Below are 7,458 nucleotides of genomic sequence, written 5' to 3' on the forward strand. Positions count from 1 at the left end.
AAAAATGTAATCCGTTCCTGAGATTCAAGCATTTCAGGATGGAGAGTATTTACTCTATCCGAAGGATTCTCCCAAGGTCAATATTCAGGGTCACCCTGAACTTGAAAGACTCATACTTGCACGTTCCCATTTGTCCGGATCATCAGCGGTTCCTCCGCTTTGCTATACAGACGAAACAGGGAATCGTCCATTGGCAGTTTCAGGCACTTCCCTTTGGGCTTTCCGCAGCACCGAGGATTTTCACAAAAATCTTAGCAGTACCGGTGTCATTTTTGCGCCTCCAAGGTGTTTATCTGATCCCCCTATCTAGACGACATGTTGATTTATGGCCCTTCAGTAGTGGCAGTTTTGACCAGTCTGCAGAAGGTACGGGACGTGTTGGCCTATTTAGGCTGGCTGGTAAATCTGGAGAAGTCCTGCCTTGTGTCGGATCAGTCAGTAATCTTTCTGGACTACAGGGTAGACTCGGTAGCGGGGAAATTATTTCTCACAGTAGAGAAGGCGCCCTTTTCTGCTGTATCTATGACCCTAAGGGAGATCATGAAGCTCTTGGGAGTCATGACCTCCTCAATCCCGGCACTAAATTGGGCTCAGTTCCGGTCCAGGTGGCTTCAGGCTTTCCTTCTGTCCCATTCTGTCGATCAGAGAGTGGAACTCCCGAGGGCGGTGAAGGGGTCGCTCGCCTGGTGGACATCAAGGGAAAGGCTGCTGGAGGGGGGCTGGGGAGCCCATATGGAGGGGTTACAGGCTCAGGGAGCATAGCCACGTGGTCTGTCGGACGCCTCGTCCAATTACTGAGAATTGTCAGCAGTAAGGGAAGCGCTGAGGTTGTTTCAAGAAAGCTTGGTCGGGAAAGAGATCCAGGTGCTTTCGGACAATTCCACCACTGTGGCTTATATCAACCACCTGGGGTGAACCAGATATCTGGCACTGCTACAGGTAGCGGAGTAAAATTTTTTGTGGGCAGGGGCGCTGCTATGTTCACTTTCGGTGGTTCACATAAGGGGGGTGTGCAATGTGACTACGGATTTTCTCAGTCGCAGACCCATCCTTCAAAACGAGTGGGACCTACATCAGGAGGTGTTTGCTCAGATTGTCGGCTTGTGGGGACTGCCGGAAGTGGATTTGTTTGCCAGCAATCGCAATAAAAAGGTACCAGTGTTTTTTCCCTTTGCAGGCAACCGGGAGCCAGAGGAGTGGATGCACTGGCGCAGCACTGGGATTTCAGTCTGGGATATGCGTTCCCTCCTCTGGTCCTGCTTCCGAGAGTACTTCAGGAGCTGAGCAGGCCAACTTGTGCCCTGATCTTGGTGGCACCCTGGTGGCCCAAACGAGCTTGGTTTCCAGAGATTCAGGGTCGGTCTCTCAGTCCCCCGTGGGTCCTGCCTCAACGGAGAGACCTGTTGGGTCAGGGACCGGTTCTGCATCCAAATCCGGATTTCTTTCATTTGACGGCCTGGCTCTTGAGAGGCGGCTCCTGCAAATGAAAGGCTGTTCCGCTAGGGTTATTGAAACCCTTTTGACCAGCAGGAAGTTGGTTACAAGGAAGATCTATAGCAAAGTCTGGAAGGTGTTTTCCCTCTTGGTGTGGGCGCAAGAATATTCGCTCACCCTCGGTTCCAGTCATTTTGGAATTTTTGCAGGATGGACTGGATAGAAAGTTGGCAATCAGTACCCTGCGGGTACCGATATCAGCTCTTTCTGTATTTCTCGAGTCCAAATTGTCAGACGAACCATTCGTGAAGCAGTTTCTGGTAGCGGCAGAAGGGATCAGCCATTTCCTCCATGGGACTTATCCTTGATTTTGGGGGGTCTTTCTAAACCACCGTTTGAGCCAATAGGGGAGGTGGCCATAAAATGGTTAACTGTAAAGCTGGTTTTTCTTTTAGCTATCACATCAGCTAGAAGGGTAGGGGGATCTCCAGGCTATTTATACTAAGGAGCCCTATTTACTTATCTTGCCTGATAGAGTAATTTTGAAGCCAGACCCTGTATATTTGCCTATGGTGGCGTCCCAGTTCCATAGGTCCCAGGAGATTGTGCTTCCCTCTTTTTGTGTTCCCCCGAGGAATGTTAAAGAGCAGTCCTTTCATACCTTGGTTGTGCGAAGGTGTCTGCTTAAATATTTCGAGGACTCTAGGTCCTTTAAGAGGTCTAGCCATCTCTTTGTATTGTTTGTGGGTCCCCAAAAGGGGCTGCAAGCATCTAAAGCCACCTTAGCCAGGTGGATTAGGGAGGTTATCACTTCGGTTTATCAATCGGAGGGGCGAGGGCCTCCTCTCTCCATTAAGGCACATTCCACTAGATCCCTAGCAACATCTTAGGCAGAAAAGGCTGGGGCATCGGTGGACCAGATTTGCAAGGCAGCAGTCTGGTCGCGCCAGGATACTTTCGTGAAGCATTATCGTGTGGAAGTGTTGTCGCAACAGGATCTCACTTTTGGCCGAAAAGTGCTTCAAGATGTGGTCCGCCCTAAGAAGGTAGGCTTGCTGGGGGTGTGCTTGGTTATCCTCTCAGGTTGCTGGCCTGGAAGATGATTGGAGAAATGTTTTGTTATTACTTACCGATAACGGGATTTCTCTGAGTCTTCCAGGACAGCAAGCCTACTTCCCATCCTGGTTTTGATTGTCGTATGGTTGTTGATATATGGGTATGTTTTACCTTCTGAGTTTTTGGAGGTAGTATAGTTTGGTCACAACTGAGGTATGATGGGGTGGGAGGGTATTTGACTATTTTTTAATTGTGTTTCCTGTTGGAGGAGCCAATCATCTCTCAGGTTGCTGTCCTGAAAGACTCTGAGAAATCCCGTTATCGGTAAGTAATAACTAAACATTTTCAGGCTTCTCACATAAATACTAGGGATGCTTTTCGAGTATCAGTGCCGATACTTGGCATTTTCATGAGAATTACCAGGGTTGCAGCTGGGACTGGGCTCTGGCGCTCCATCACTGTCCTGAAATCATTAGTCTGTATTGTTCTAGAAAAACTGTCACATGACAAAATAAATAAAAATGCATCAGTACTCGTACTCGCAAAACTGGTATTGTGGCATCTCTATTTATATTTATAAAAACAAAATCGTACATTAAAACAGATGTACAAATCCCAGGAGCTCCGTGTGCTCCTTACAAATGACAGCTGCCTCCTAACCTTTGAATTTTTCTCTGGTCTGGTCTATTCTTGGAGCTGGAAAAGTATCTGTACTTGTACTGAGTACAGTACTTGGTAGGGGTGCATCTCTAATAAATACATTGTTTAGGATTAGCACTTGCAGATGTTGCCTTCACATAGCGATTCGTTATGCCTGTGTTGTCAATGTCATAACAGTGATGTCGTTTTCTGTCACTTTTGGGAGTGTTGGAGGGTTTCTGCGGTAGACAGCCCATTAGGACTTGTGAAACCTCCAGAGCTCTGAGTGACAGAAGGAAACGGCTGAGCTTTCTCGGCTTCTACTGCACATCGGAACTTGCTGTCGCTGAAAATGTGCAGGCATTCTCCTACACAGCTTCAGGCTTCACAGGCAAAAACCAAACGCTTTGAGGGCAGAACCAGGAAGGAGGAGTGGGGGGAGAGGGATCAGTGCGGAGAAAGTCTCCAACACTTCTAGAAGTATCAGAGGCTGACAAACTACTGGGCTATTACTGACAAAAACATAATTTGCTCCTATAGCAAGGACAACATCAGAAAGTGCTAATTTCCAACGTTGTGTTAGAACAGCCTGAAAAGCGTTACCACCACCAGAAAAGCTTTTTCTGTGCCCTCTGATTTATTTATTTTTCCACTTTGTTACTGGGGCCTGACTGACTAGGTGCTCTGAGTCTACTTACTGCCATCTCCCTGTCCATTGAAAGTACCATTACTGGCCACCCAGGTAGCTGCATTGAACCCAGAAAAGACAGTCGACATGGACTCATGAAGTCAGGCCCAGGTAAAATGCAACCTTTACATAGCTCCTGTAATATCATCAACCCTGGTGTCTTCTCCTTCCGGCGGGGGGCAGGCATTCTTCCAGGACTGGGTGGTACTCAGTCTTGTAGTACTGTGAGCTGAGCCTTCGTGATTATGTGCCCCTAGAGGGGTGTGTAAACTACAAGCTGGACTCAGACGAAATGGCCAGAACAACAGTGTCATTCTGCCCTGAAGAGAAACTCTGGCACTGGTCCAAGAAGTTGGTAACGTGTGGAGAGGGTAAGTATGCTAATCTTGTTCATCAAGGCACACAGGACCACTAGATTCTGAGATGTCGGGACATATTTCTATCTTTTAGGAGGTATTGACCACCCAAGTATAACCCCTACCAGTCATATGATGTTAAAATCCAAGATGCAGGGCTAGCCTGTAATGTGACCCTCGGACACTGGGCTCTGCTTCTGGCAGTCCACAGACACCTGGTACACTGGTTTGTTGGCAACAGAGTGCTTTACAGGTCCAAGGCCAGTGAGACAGCCTCGGGTGTGATCCTGATCCCTGAAGACAACCTTGGAAGTATGACCATGGTATTGGGCGAAGAATGCCTGCAGTGTGATTGGATTCTGCTTATAGCACTCTTTACGGTACTTCATTACCATGCCTGCTCAAAAAGAAAAAACACCATGCTTTTCAGGGCTCTGCCTATGGTACGTCTGAGGCCCCATGTGAGCATGGAATGCTATTACTATTCTGCTTATACCTTCAAAGGGTTAATGCGCTAGAGAATTAAGCTCTGCATCTCTAATAGCTGTGTGTGCACTCTCCCACTGACCGATCCCACCTTTTCAGTGTAAGGTAGTTTGCTACTGGCCATAGTTATAAGGTAACCTCTAGCTATATCACCTTCCCTGCTTGCACAGCTGGGTTGTGAGTATTCAGGGTGCTTCCTGGTGTATTACTCGCCTTAGTGCACCACAGTGTGTTGCATCCTAAGCGTATAGGGAGCAGTCCCGTGGGCCTCTCCAGCTCATGATCCTCTAAGTCCAGGCAATATGTAAAGGCAGGGGCTGTAAGTGTATTTTAAGTGCTTAAGCTTTAGTCAGTCAAGTGACCTGCAGTGGAGGGAACATGGGACACTGAATTCTGCAGGGAACTATGTTAGCTCCTTTTACCTTTTCACACATGTACATCTATTATTTGATTGCAGTGTTCTGACTGTGAAAACAAGTTCCATTGCCATGCAGTTTTTGCACATACATGAAGGAAGCACAGGTGGATTGTGTATTATAAGGATACTGGAAGTCATTTACAAGAAAGCAAATTATATATATCTCTATCTCACAGTGTGTGTGTGTATATCAGCCATTGGAGTTTGAATATCTGACATTGTAACATCTTCTTGTGAAAGCTCTTGTTCTGTGTCCAGGCTCACTGTCCTTGAAGTGTGTGTTCCACTAGCTGTCGCATAGATTGAGAATTATGCTGGCAGAAGGCTTATGGAGGATTGCAGTCATTTCCCCTACAGTCAGAATAGCCCTCTCTTCCTTCAATGCCTTGGCTACATTTCCGATTCTTTACAAAGGTGAACAGATCTCGGGAGCATGTGCACCTAAAAAGTGCCTGTTAGGGTTATCAGTGGAATTTGGGTATTCCCTAACTTTGTCATTTGACTGCCTTGCTAATGAATTCTAAATACACTTGTCCAGCACTGGCTATTGGTCAGTTTAGGCTGCCTGCAGTACACAACAAGATAAGAGGAAGTGAGAATGTTCTCTCTATTATCTGTATTTCTGAAAGTTTCCGAGACCTCCTCCTACATACTGCTTTGTGTTTTATTGTTCCCTTTATGTAAACCAGGCTGTAGAATAAATGTGCTGGTTCTTTCAATCTGCCCCCTAAAACACGAGTCTTAATGTCCATGTTTTAGGGGGCAGATTGAAAGACATTGCAGTCAATGGACACATGCACGCAGAAATGTGTGTTTCCAAGCGTTTCCATTGAAGTCCATGGGATTAAATATGTTGGAATCTTCTAAAATGAAGCTCGTGGAAAAACGTGCTAATTTAGATGACAACGCACAAACGCTGACACCTTGGTGTAAATGCAGCCTTATGTTTGGCACAGACCTCCCCAGTCAGTTCATGAAGATTCCATTTAAAGTGGTGTGGTTAAAAATAAATATTTACAGTTTTGCCTGCACAGTAATTTGTACATACCTCTGGCACAACCAGGCAGGAGACACTTATTGTGGTTCACCTTGTCACCTCACACCACCACGAACCTGTTGTTTGGACACTAAATTGGCAATACCACCTCCATTTAGTTTGTGAGTAGGTGAACCAGGAAACATGACGTTCTTCCTGGCCGTGCAATTTGCAAGAATGGCTGTACAGACTAGCAAGGTTCAGGTAAAACAATTCACACTGTATTTTGTCTGTCTGCAGTTCTGCTGTAATAAAACCGTACATGCCAGCAAATGGCTCGGCCCCTCCCCTCACTGTCTCATGGAAAATAATACATGTCTTGTTAGTCATTTTTCCTGTAAATAAGCCAGTGCTAGAAGTGTCTCACTGTTTACCTGTCTTGGTGATCAGCGCATACATGTTTAATGGCAGTGTAGGGAGTGGGGTAAATGTTTACACCAAACCACATTTACTGTATTTGCTGTAGAGGCCAGGTGTGAGCTGATAGAGTAGCTCACTGGTTTCACACTAGTTGGCAGTCAAATCTAGTCATTTATTATTAAATGTGACCAATTTCCTTTCCTTTTGTCACTTAAGGGGCACAGGATTTCAGATAGAGTTGGGTTATACTGCTGGAGAAGGTTTGCACACTGGCTAATGGGAAAATTGTAAGCCAGCCACCATATCACCCCACATCTCCCCAGCATGCCTCAATATTTCCTAGTGTCCTAGGAGGATGGACATCTTTTCTTCAGCTCTGCTGGGGAAAAAAAAAAAGAGTCAAACCACATTTTGGCTAGCCTTATTTCATTAATTGTTTCCCCCTTGGATTCTTCTTCCATCAATGTCAATTGTCAACCAAGATTCCTTACTACACTGCTGCTTAAGCTGGTCTCTATATAGCACATATCTAGATCTAGAAAACGATCTCTTCTCAACTGGTAGTCTTTGCACCATGAAGATCCTCCCCCATACATGTCCATGAAGTGCACACCATGGTGCACTTTAGACCCTACATGGTGGATATATATCTTATTTGGAGGTTCCTCTGTCTCCCTGAATTGTCAGCTGGTGGCACACACTAGCTATCTGCTGCAGATACCCTGTGCTGGGGGTAGAGAATGTCCGGAGGACTTCTTTTGGCCTGTTTACCTGGGAATATGTTTTCCTTCTTTGGCTGAACTGCAGCCTCTTGAGGATAGTCCTCAGCTGCCTTTCCTTGTTCTGCTCTTAATCAGGTGAATGGTCTTAGCTGTTTTGCTAAGATGCCTGTTCCTCACTCCACAACTGTTGATGCTTCGCTGGACTTGGGGAGATAAAGAGCTTCTTAAGCTGGCCATACACCTATAGATTATCTGCAGATTTT

This window comes from Nanorana parkeri, unplaced genomic scaffold (assembly GCF_000935625.1).
Source record: "Nanorana parkeri isolate BGI_ZX_2015 unplaced genomic scaffold, ASM93562v1 scaffold380, whole genome shotgun sequence".
NCBI lineage: Eukaryota > Metazoa > Chordata > Amphibia > Anura > Dicroglossidae > Nanorana > Nanorana parkeri.